The 12663-nt window shown below is 40.2% G+C and overlaps 1 long non-coding RNA gene across 1 annotated transcript; it reads left to right on the top strand.

Annotated features, from left to right (window-relative positions):
* Positions 1-8996: 8996 nt before the first annotated feature.
* On the top strand, positions 8997-11332 carry LOC148083664 (uncharacterized). The gene is made up of 4 exons (XR_015710747.1): positions 8997-9121; positions 10614-10650; positions 10742-11098; positions 11250-11332. It is a non-coding gene; the product is annotated as an uncharacterized LOC148083664 (long non-coding RNA).
* The last annotated feature ends 1331 nt before the right edge of the window (positions 11333-12663 follow it).

The raw sequence follows: 12663 nt of genomic DNA, 5'->3' as shown, positions 1-12663 counted from the left end.
GTAGTTGGAGGGGTCGTAGTTGAAGTAACATCTGTGGTTGTTGTAGGGGTCATAGTTGAAGTATGAACTGTGGCTGTTGTAGGGGTCATAGTTGAAGTAACATCTGTGGTTGTTGTAGGGGTCATAGTTGAAGTATGAACTGTGGCTGTTGTAGGGGTCATAGTTGAAGTATGAACTGTGGTTGTTGAAGGGGTCGTAGTTGAAGTAACATCTGTGGTTGTTGTAGGGGTAATTGTAGGGGTCGTAGTTGAAGTAACATCTGTGGTCGTTGTAGGGGTCATAGTTGAAGTAACATCTGTGGTTGTTGAAGGGGTCGTAGTTGAAGTAACATCTGTGGTTGTTGAAGGGGTCGTAGTTGAAGTAACATCTCTGGTTGTTGTAGGGGTCATAGTTGAAGTAACATCTGTGGTTGTTGAAGGGGTCGTAGTTGAAGTAACATCTGTGGTTGTTGAAGGGGTCGTAGTTGAAGTAACATCTGTGGTTGTTGAAGGGGTCGTACTTGAAGTAACATCTGTGGTTGTTGTAGGGGTAGTTGGAGGGGTCGTTGTTGAAGTAACATCTGTGGTTGTTGTAGGGGTCATAGTTGAAGTAACATCTGTGGTTGTTGAAGGGGTCGTAGTTGAAGTAACATCTGTGGTTGTTGTAGGGGTAATTGTAGGGGTCGTAGTTGAAGTAACATCTGTGGTTGTTGTAGGGGTAGTTGGAGGGGTCGTAGTTGAAGTAACATCTGTGGTTGTTGTAGGGGTAGTTGGAGGGGTCGTAGTTGAAGTAACATCTGTGGTTGTTGTAGGGGTCATAGTTGAAGTATGAACTGTGGTTGTTGAAGGGGTCGTAGTTGAAGTAACATCTGTGGTTGTTGTAGGGGTCATAGTTGAAGTATGAACTGTGGCTGTTGAAGGGGTCGTAGTTGAAGTAACATCTGTGGTCGTTGTAGGGGTAGTTGGAGGGGTCGTAGTTGAAGTAACATCTGTGGTTGTTGTAGGGGTCATAGTTGAAGTAACATCTGTGGTTGTTGTAGGGGTCATAGTTGAAGTAACATCTGTGGTTGTTGTAGGGGTCATAGTTGAAGTAACATCTGTGGTTGTTGTAGGGGTCATAGTTGAAGTTACATCTGTGGCTGTTGTAGGGGTCATAGTTGAAGTAACATCTGTGGTTGTTGTAGGGGTCATAGTTGAAGTATGAACTGTGGTTGTTGTAGGGGTCATAGTTGAAGTATGAACTGTGGTTGTTGAAGGGGTCGTAGTTGAAGTAACATCTGTGGTTGTTGTAGGGGTCATAGTTGAAGTATGAACTGTGGTTGTTGTAGGGGTCATAGTTGAAGTATGAACTGTGGTTGTTGAAGGGGTCGTAGTTGAAGTAACATCTGTGGTCGTTGTAGGGGTAGTTGGAGGGGTCGTAGTTGAAGTAACATCTGTGGTTGTTGTAGGGGTAGTTGGAGGGGTCGTAGTTGAAGTAACATCTGTGGTTGTTGTAGGGGTCATAGTTGAAGTATGAACTGTGGCTGTTGTAGGGGTCATAGTTGAAGTAACATCTGTGGTTGTTGTAGGGGTCATAGTTGAAGTAACATCTGTGGTTGTTGTAGGGGTCATAGTTGAAGTAACATCTGTGGTTGTTGTAGGGGTCATAGTTGAAGTATGAACTGTGGTTGTTGTAGGGGTCATAGTTGAAGTATGAACGGTGGTTGTTGAAGGGGTCGTAGTTGAAGTAACATCTGTGGTTGTTGTAGGGGTCATAGTTGAAGTATGAACTGTGGTTGTTGAAGGGGTTGTAGTTGAAGTAACATCTGTGGTCGTTGTAGGGGTAATTGGAGGGGTCGTAGTTGAAGTAACATCTGTGGTTGTTGTAGGGGTAGTTGGAGGGGTCGTAGTTGAAGTAACATCTGTGGTTGTTGTAGGGGTCATAGTTGAAGTATGAACTGTGGCTGTTGTAGGGGTCATAGTTGAAGTAACATCTGTGGTTGTTGTAGGGGTCATAGTTGAAGTATGAACTGTGGTTGTTGAAGGGGTCGTAGTTGAAGTAACATCTGTGGTTGTTGTAGGGGTTGTTGTAGGGGTCATAGTTGAAGTAACATCTGTGTTTGTTGTAGGGGTCATAGTTGAAGTATGAACTGTGGCTGTTGTAGGGGTCATAGTTGAGGTATGAACTGTGGTTGTTGAAGGGGTCGTAGTTGAAGTAACATCTGTGGTTGTTGTAGGGGTAATTGTAGGGGTCGTAGTTGAAGTAACATCTGTGGTCGTTGTAGGGGTAGTTGGAGGGGTCGTAGTTGAAGTAACATCTGTGGTTGTTGTAGGGGTAGTTGGAGGGGTCGTAGTTGAAGTGACATCTGTGGTTGTTGTAGGGGTAGTTGGAGGGGTCGTAGTTGAAGTAACATCTGTGGTTGTTGTAGGGGTAGTTGGAGGGGTCGTAGTTGAAGTAACATCTGTGGTTGTTGTAGGGGTAGTTGGAGGGGTCGTAGTTGAAGTAACATCTGTGGTTGTTGTAGGGGTAGTTGGAGGGGTCGTAGTTGAAGTAACATCTTTGGTTGTTGTAGGGGTAGTTGGAGGGGTCGTAGTTGAAGTAACATCTGTGGTTGTTGTAGGGGTCATAGTTGAAATATGAACTGTGGCTGTTGTAGGGGTCATAGTTGAAGTAACATCTGTGGTTGTTGTAGGGGTCATAGTTGAAGTATGAACTGTGGCTGTTGTAGGGGTCGTAGTTGAAGTAACATCTGTGGTCGTTGTAGGGGTAGTTGGAGGGGTCGTAGTTGAAGTAACATCTGTGGTTGTTGTAGGGGTAGTTGGAGGGGTCGTAGTTGAAGTAACATCTGTGGTTGTTGTAGGGGTAGTTGGAGGGGTCGTAGTTGAAGTAACATCTGTGGTTGTTGTAGGGGTAGTTGGAGGGGTCGTAGTTGAAGTAACATCTGTGGTTGTTGTAGGGGTAGTTGGAGGGGTCGTAGTTGAAGTAACATCTGTGGTTGTTGTAGGGGTCATAGTTGAAATATGAACTGTGGCTGTTGTAGGGGTCATAGTTGAAGTAACATCTGTGGTTGTTGTAGGGGTCATAGTTGAAGTATGAACTGTGGCAGTTGTAGGGGTCGTAGTTGAAGTAACATCTGTGGTCGTTGTAGGGGTAGTTGGAGGGGTCGTAGTTGAAGTAACATCTGTGGTTGTTGTAGGGGTCATAGTTGAAATATGAACTGTGGCTGTTGTAGGGGTCATAGTTGAAGTTACATCTGTGGTTGTTGTAGGGGTCATAGTTGAAGTATGAACTGTGGCTGTTGTAGGGGTCATAGTTGAAGTAACATCTGTGGTTGTTGTAGGGGTCATAGTTGAAGTGTGAACTGTGGTTGTTGAAGGGGTCGTAGTTGAAGTAACATCTGTGGTTGTTGTAGGGGTTGTTGTAGGGGTCATAGTTGAAGTAACATCTGTGTTTGTTGTAGGGGTCATAGTTGAAGTATGAACTGTGGCTGTTGTAGGGGTCATAGTTGAGGTATGAACTGTGGTTGTTGAAGGGGTCGTAGTTGAAGTAACATCTGTGGTTGTTGTAGGGGTAATTGTAGGGGTCACAGTTGAAGTAACATCTGTGGTCGTTGTAGGGGTAGTTGGAGGGGTCGTAGTTGAAGTAACATCTGTGGTTGTTGTAGGGGTAGTTGGAGGGGTCGTAGTTGAAGTAACATCTGTGGTTGTTGTAGGGGTAGTTGGAGGGGTCGTAGTTGAAGTAACATCTGTGGTTGTTGTAGGGGTAGTTGGAGGGGTCGTAGTTGAAGTAACATCTGTGGTTGTTGTAGGGGAAGTTGGAGGGGTCGTAGTTGAAGTAACATCTTTGGTTGTTGTAGGGGTAGTTGGAGGGGTCATAGTTGAAGTAACATCTGTGGTTGTTGTAGGGGTCATAGTTGAAGTATGAACTGTGGCTGTTGTAGGGGTCGTAGTTGAAGTAACATCGTTGGTCGTTGTAGGGGTAGTTGGAGGGGTCGTAGTTGAAGTAACATCTGTGGTTGTTGTAGGGGTAGTTGGAGGGGTCGTAGTTGAAGTAACATCTGTGGTTGTTGTAGGGGTAGTTGGAGGGGTCGTAGTTGAAATAACATCTGTGGTTGTTGTAGGGGTAGTTGGAGGGGTCGTAGTTGAAGTAACATCTGTGGTTGTTGTAGGGGTAGTTGGAGGGGTCGTAGTTGAAGTAACATCTGTGGTTGTTGTAGGGGTCATAGTTGAAATATGAACTGTGGCTGTTGTAGGGGTCATAGTTGAAGTAACATATGTGGTTGTTGTAGGGGTCATAGTTGAAATATGAACTGTGGCTGTTGTAGGGGTCATAGTTGAAGTAACATCTGTGGTTGTTGTAGGGGTCATATTTGAAGTATGAACTGTGGCTGTTGTAGGGGTCGTAGTTGAAGTAACATCTGTGGTCGTTGTAGGGGTAGTTGGAGGGGTCGTAGTTGAAGTAACATCTGTGGTTGTTGTAGGGGTCATAGTTGAAGTAACATCTGTGGTTGTTGTAGGGGTCATAGTTGAAGTAACATCTGTGGTTGTTGTAGGGGTCATAGTTGAAGTAACATCTGTGGCTGTTGTAGGGGTCATAGTTGAAGTAACATCTGTGGTTGTTGTAGGGGTAATTGTAGGGGTCGTAGTTGAAGTAACATCTGTGGTTGTTGTAGGGGTAGTTGGAGGGGTCGTAGTTGAAGTAACATCTGTGGTTGTTGTAGGGGTAGTTGGAGGGGTCGTAGTTGAAGTAACATCTGTGGTTGTTGTAGGGGTAGTTGGAGGGGTCGTAGTTGAAGTAACATCTGTGGTTGTTGTAGTGGTAGTTGGAGGGGTCGTAGTTGAAGTAACATCTGTGGTTGTTGTAGGGGTCATAGTTGAAATATGAACTGTGGCTGTTGTAGGGGTCATAGTTGAAGTAACATCTGTGGTTGTTGTAGGGGTCATAGTTGAAGTATGAACTGTGGCTGTTGTAGGGGTCGTAGTTGAAGTAACATCTGTGGTCGTTGTAGGGGTAGTTGGAGGGGTCGTAGTTGAAGTAACATCTGTGGTTGTTGTAGGGGTCATAGTTGAAGTAACATCTGTGGTTGTTGTAGGGGTCATAGTTGAAGTAACATCTGTGGTTGTTGTAGGGGTCATAGTTGAAGTAACATCTGTGGCTGTTGTAGGGGTCATAGTTGAAGTAACATCTGTGGTTGTTGTAGGGGTCATAGTTGAAGTAACATCTGTTGTTGTTGTAGGGGTCATAGTTGAAGTATGAACTGTGGTTGTTGTAGGGGTCATAGTTGAAGTATGAACTGTGGCTGTTGTAGGGGTCATAGTTGAAGTAACATCTGTGGTTGTTGTAGGGGTCATAGTTGAAGTAACATCTGTGGTTGTTGGAGGGGTCATAGTTGAAGTATGAACTGTGGCTGTTGTAGGGGTCATAGTTGAAGTAACATCTGTGGTTGTTGTAGGGGTCATACTTGAAGTAACATCTGTGGTTGTTGGAGGGGTAATAGTTGAAGTAACATCTGTGGTTGTTCCAGGGGTCACAGTTGAAGTTAAAGCTTTGGTTGTTCCAGGGGTCATAGTTGAAGTATGAACTGTGGTTGTTCCAGTGGTCATAGTTGAAGTATGAACTGTGGTTGTTGTAGGGGTCATAGTTGAAGTATGAACTGTGGTTGTTGTAGGGGTCATAGTTGAAGAATGAACTGTGGTTGTTCCAGGGGTCATAGTTGAAGTAACATCTGTGGTTGTTCCAGGGGTCATAGTTGAAGTAAATGCTTTGGTTGTTCCAGGGGTCATAGTTGAAGTAACATCTCTGGTTGTTCCAGGGGTCACAGTTGAAGTTAAAGCTTTGGTTGTTCCAGGGGTCATAGTTGAAGTATGATCCGTGGTTGTTCCAGGGGTCATAGTTGAAGTAACATCTCTGGTGGTTCCAGGGGTCACAGTACTGAAGGTTGATGCTGAAAATAAATTAAAAATTAAATTGTTGTTTTTTATACACCTTTTTTGTATAAAAAGTAAAAAGGTTAGATTAAAACTCTCAGCATGTAGAACTCACTTTCAAGGTAAGTAAGTAAGTAATTCAATTCAGTCACTAAGCGCTTGAACAACAGAACAATACAATGTTCAAGTACATACCAATTTTAAAACTTTAAAAGACAACAAATAAATAGGTATTTTCTTTATTACCCATAAATATAGTATATATAAAAATTAAGACAGATTAAATGGAGAGTTGGTTTGTTTAAAGGCTGGGAAGTTCCCTAGAAAGGTGCTGCTATGAATTATGTGATGTTACATTTTGCAACAGCTGTTGAGTTCACTGGACATACAGTACAGACACTACAGTTGTGGGCCACATTATATACAATAACCATAATGATCAAGCCACAACACATAACAGAAAAGAAAATGATTTAATCAAATTATTTTGATATTAAATTATTCATCAGCAGGACAAGAAAAAATGTATAGATTCTTACGTAACGTAAGTAAAGTTAAGACAGACTGTGAGTGACACGCGACCACCAAACTGCTTCACAACCGTGAGTGAGCACCAGTGTTTCAAGTAAATTGACAAGGATGAGAATAGTAGTAAATAACAGGTATAACATTAAGATACTAAATGGAGCCAAAAACACTATTTTTAATCTTCATAAAGTGGCTTTTACATTCAGGTCTTCATTGTACTTGTATTTGTGCGCCACTGGGTCTTCTTTGTTACTTTTTTGAAGCCTCCCGCAGACTGAGCATGTAAACTATAAGGTTTTCAATCGTTTTCAGCTGCTGTGTTAACAGACAAATCAGAAATAATAACACCACAAAAGGGAAAAGGTGTGTTTCCATGTCGACGATATGCCTTAAATCAGTCGTTACAGAATGATCAGCAAGAGATTATAAAAACTCTGAGGCTCTAGAGATGGTTCAAGTGCATCATTGTCTGTTGTAAAACCTAGTTATTTAACAATTCTAATAGGAGTTGTGTTTAATTATTCACGTATCACAAATTATAGCAAACCCTGGATTTTGCAGAACATAAAAATTAAACATTGGCAAAGTGTAGCAAAGAGTGCCTTCAAATATCAGTCGCGATGACGTTACTGGAACCAATAAAGGGAACCAAAGTTTAATGGTTTACTCAGTGACATGAATGATTCTTAAACCATCACACTAACTGTGTATTTCAAAGCTGACTGCTTGACTTGATAGGTTTCAATCTAATTAGTTATTAAAACGTTTTCTCACCAGGTGCCAGCAACGTGAATCCAAACAAGAGAATACCGAAAAAGATTGTCGTGTCCATCTTGACTCAGGCATCGGAAGCTAAAATAAAAAACAACTTCCTCCACACCAACAAATGGGACGGGCAGCTAGGTGACACTGGATTTCATATAACCTGAAAAAACAGGTTAGTTACTAGATGTCTAATTGGAACCTTGACAATTTTGCCCAGTGAGTTTCTGAAACAACATGTGATATTTCTTTTTATGATAAGATAATGAACATATATTATTGATGTCATTAATTATACAAAGATCTCTAATTATAGTACGACAGGAATGAAAGAATTTGCTTGGAATGTTTCTTAAAGGGGGACAAATATATAAAAATAAGAAAGCCTTTGAGCCTCAAAGAAAGAGAAAATAAGACTCCTACTTCTATTGAAGACCGTTTGTTAAATATACATTTTGTTAGTCCCTGTGCTAAATGATTTGGCCCCTTGTGTGATTGACAGCTGTCAAATGAGGTTTTATTGGATGATATGACTATATATATATATATATAACATATATATATAACATCTATAACATCTCCTAACAAGATGCCTGCTGGACAAACACTTACTTAAACACGTTTTAAAAAACAGAGTCTGTTGAAAATTGTTCTTTTCATTTCTGAAAGTTCGATTGAGTTGAATTATTTCTCTTTGTGTCCTCCTTCACCGAACACTCCCATCAAATTCCTTAATAATGAATCATTTTAGTGTTGTTGAAGTATCTTTATAATGTGTTTCTTATATTTAACAATGGCATCTTCATAGGTCACGATATCAACGTAAAAATGTATCTCCTTTGATTTGGAGCCAACATTGGCCCCTGGGCGTAGTGTGGTCTAAGGAGACACTGGATGGGCACACATTGAGATTAAATCTACTAAATCTCACAGTATCTCCATCATCAAGTGTGAACCTACCAAGAAAATATGTAACATCAATGAAGACCTTATCCAGCACCATTATTTTTTAATTATTACTCAGGCTCGAAACCACTGCTGTACAAAGAGCCCTTTGGGCCTCAACACCCCCCTGTGCAACTGGCTGCTGGACTTCCTTACCAACAACTTGAACAACAACTTTTTCGTTATCCATCCATGTTGATTTACCGGGGTGTCCCCCATTCTTACAACAGGAAATAAAGCCAGGAATCCCCAAATTAAGAACATCACTGTCACCGATACATCATTTATTGCTCATTCCATTCATTCCATTCATACATCAACCTCCCCTAGAGGACACCTAACATCTTGTTTATGTTACCTGTCCTTTGGGCTACTGTTGTCTGCATCCCCTGTTTAACTTCACCGTTTCCTCTGTAGTCCTCCTTGTGGAACCAGGTTATTTTCTAATGTTGGTGCGACCGTTCTGCACTGGTGTTAGTGCCACCACCTGCTTGTTGGATCAATCAATCATTAAAAGTTAAAAGAAAAGTGGGATGCATTTTTTACTGACACTGGTGTGACATCATTTTAACTTCGCAACACAATGTTATGTTAATTCAGTATATGCTTAATTTGTGGAGGTTAATTAATCAAAAAGTATTTCTGAGTCTTTAGCTCAATTATAAATGTGCAATTATAAATATGTGTTAACATCAAAATATATATTCATTGACAAGATTAACAACTAAATCAGAATCAAGAATTAATTACTGCTCTTTGATAAGTTTGTGTTTTTATTCGTGCAATCGTTAAGCCACCTATAAGAACTTTGTCCACACAATAATGTACTTAGTTTGGCACCAACTTGCATTTCGACTGTGATCACTGGAAGTTTGTTGCTGCAAGTGAGCGACGGGCGGTGAAGGTTGGAGCCCGAAAGTGACAAAAGAAGCGACGGTCGCTCAGTAGGAAAACGTCAGAGTTAACATTAGTTGATTTGTGAAAGGATCAGGTCAACACAGGTAAGAGATGATGTCGATGAGTGGACTTCGGGAAAGATGGAAGAATGATGTGGCAGGAATAAACAGTAGGACTTTGTTAACTCGGAAAGTAAAAGAGTGAAATATTCGGATGCAAAATGAAAAATACGACTGTGGGGCCAATGAACAGAAATTCTCCCGTGTAAGCGAACATAAGGAGCTAACAAGTGATGTCAACAACATCAGTTATTCTGAAGCAGAAAAAAAGAACACAAAGATACACAATATAATTGTATTCATATAAAAAAAAACGAAGTAGTTGACAAAGATCTGACTTTATTTTCATGTTTATCAGGTTTAGAACTATAAGTGAAGTGATACTCAACTATCATGTAGTTACATGATACTTGACTATAACATCATTACGTGATATACTGATGTATTTCGTTATAACATGATACCGAAGATTTAGTATTAGTATTAATGTAATACTTAAGATTATAAGTATTACATTATACTGAAGCATAAAGTTATCAGGTGATACTACAGTATTACAGTTCAAACATGATACTGAATTATTACATTATAACATGATACTAAAGTATTATGTTATTACATGATACTGAAATATTACGTAATCACATGATACTGAATTATTACGTTATAACATGATTCTGAATTATTACGTTATAACATGATACCAAAGTATTACATTATTACATGATACTGAAGTATTATGTCATCACATGATACTGAATTATTATGTTATAACATGATAACAAAGTATTACATTGTTACATGATACTGAACTCTCACGGTCATAAACACGTGAATATATTTACATTTCTCCAAAAGCTATCAAATGCAAGTGGTATAGGTCATACAGGATGGTCAGGATAAATGATTGTATGTTCATGTGTTTGCTAATAATAAGGGAGGCCAGACTGATTTGGATACACAGAGAGAACAGTTGGGCCACGAATGTTACAATAGTCAGTACTGTGGATAAAAAAGGATGTGGTACACTGTGACCACAGTAAAATACATGAACCTTTGTTCACTTATTGTTCTTGACTTGTTGAACATGAAAGTCAGATCTTTATCAACTATGAAGGTTTATTTAATATGAATTCAATTATATTGTGCTTGATTAACTGTAAAATAAATACACTGTACTTAGATGACAGTAAATCAATCTTTCCAGTGTAAAAATACATGAAACTTTGTTCACCTACAGTTCTAGACCGGCTGAACAGGACTTGTGTCAACATATCAGAGTATTTTTGAGAATCTATGAGTGATAGTGTTGTAGATACTTCCTCTTGTGGCTTCTCTTGCTAACGTAACACATTCACTAAAGTATTTTTTAAGGTGCGGCTGAATCGCGGCTCACTTGACCGCAGTCTGAATTCAACACTGAAAGTACGCCAAAGAATGCAAACTGTTGTTGGAATTTTTTTCATTTTAATAGTTTCTCTGGTTAGGAACAAAATGATTGTTTTGGTGTCACTAACAACAGCTTCTGTCACTACAGTTGTAGTCTAGTTCCACCGAAGTCTTCATTATGGATGGTGAGTACAACTGTAGATACTGTGGAGTTTTGTTTTCGTGTCTGACGTTTCTCACTATATTCATTTAACATTTGAATGTGATTCTGTCCAGGTGATGACGATCTGGACATTTTGACGACGCTTCTGGCTGAGAGTGAAGGTGTCGATGACGAGCAGGACCAGCAGCAGCTGGAAGATGATTTCAACGACCTGTTTGACCAGGAGGATGATGGCGAAGAAGAGTACAAGGAGGAGGCAGAGGTCCAGGAACAGAATACTAAGGCAGCTGCTTCGGATGTCTTTGAAGATATTGACGACATTGAGGACGAAGATGTAGAAACAGAAGGAACAAAAGGCACGACTACTGCCGGCACAGAAGAAGAAGCGAGAACAACTTGACTTCATCCAGTCAGAGGAGTTCCAGAAGATCCTTAATGCCAAATCTCGACACACACTTGTGCTGCAGGCGGTGAGATGAATACTGTTGTCAGCTGTACAAATGTTTTACGTATTTTTTCATCTAAATATAATGACACTGCATAGACCTGAACAAGGCGGCGATTTAACATGATTTTTACCAAACTGGAAAGAGTCAAACCTGAGCTTGTTCGTCGACTCAGGCAGAGTATCAGCTGCAGGAACGCTATTTTGATGTTCTGGTGAAGAAGGAGCAGATGGAGAAGAAGATGAAGGGGACCAGGGAAGCGCTTTTTCAAATGTCCTTGTGGACAAAGGGCTAGGACCAGGTAAAGGGGTGCAAAACCCTCCCACGAATTTTTGGAACAAAAAAAACTTCTTCGGGATCTGGATAAACGAATATATTCAGATATATTTTGGAGCAATTGAAATGTTCATGTTGTCATCGTAAACATAATTTATTATGAAGCCTCATTATATTTCTGTCAATCTCTTTGCATAACCTTATCACCTGTATTTGTTCGGGTGACACGCACTGAGTGTTCTATTCAATAAAGGTCAAGCCCGAACACTCAGGAAACGTGTCAATAACTTCTGTCTGTAACTTTCACCCCATTAGTCAGACATAACACCAACTGAATATTACCTTATAAGGACTTGTGTGCAACAGTAGACAGACAACGGCCTTGTAAGATAACGGCCTTGTAAGAATATATGTGCGTTTTTTCACACTCGTAACTCAGAGCTCTGCGCACCTCTCGTTGTTATACATCTTGTGTAACTACTTAATAAACCTTTTTGCCTGACTTCACGGACCGGACTCTGTCTCTCTACCCAAAGGATCCAACGAATCTGCTCGACTACTTCAATTGGCGTCACGAACAGGATCCTTTGAGAGAGAGGGTAAGGAGGAGCCGGATCCCATTCCGGGGGAGGTGGACTCGAGGCGCCGAGTAAGATAAGGTAAAAAACCATCAAATTCATTTATTTTTAAACGAGTCTTTACCTCTCTCTGGGTGGGTAAAGGTTTTCCTATCTCCAAGGTCTGTCAAAATGTGTTAAGGTATTGAATGTATGTGATGAAAAGTGTCTAAAAGAAATTACTATATCCTCGTGTTGGAATAGTTGTGGAAATTTCTTGTGTTTTTGAAAAATACTACGTCCTCGTGTTGGAGTAGTGAGAATTGTAAAATTACTATATCCTCGTGTTGGAATAGTTGTGAAAATTTCTTGTGTTTTTGAAAATACTACGTCCTCGTGTTGGAGTAGTGAGAATTGTGAAATTACTATATCCTCGTGTTGGAATAGTTGTGAAAATTTCTTGTGTTTTTGAAAATACTACGTCCTCGTGTTGGAGTAGTGAGGATTGTGAAATTACTATTTCCTCGTGTTGGAATACTTGTGAAAATTTCTTGTGTTTTTGAAAAATACTACGTCCTCGTGTTGGAGTACTGAGAATTGTGAAATTACTATATCCTCGTGTTGGAATAGTTGTGAAAATTTCTTGTGTTTTTGAAAAATACTACATCCTCGTGTTGGAGTAGTGAGAATTGTGAAATTACTATATCCTCGTGTTGGAATAGTTAAGTAAGTAAGTAAGTAATATTTATTTATATA

The sequence above is a fragment of the Callionymus lyra genome, chromosome 3 (assembly GCF_982586985.1).
Source record: "Callionymus lyra chromosome 3, fCalLyr1.hap1.1, whole genome shotgun sequence".
Taxonomy (NCBI): Eukaryota; Metazoa; Chordata; class Actinopteri; order Syngnathiformes; family Callionymidae; genus Callionymus; species Callionymus lyra.
The sequence above is the reverse complement of the archived record's forward strand: the minus strand, read 5'-3'. Positions and strand labels throughout refer to the sequence as shown.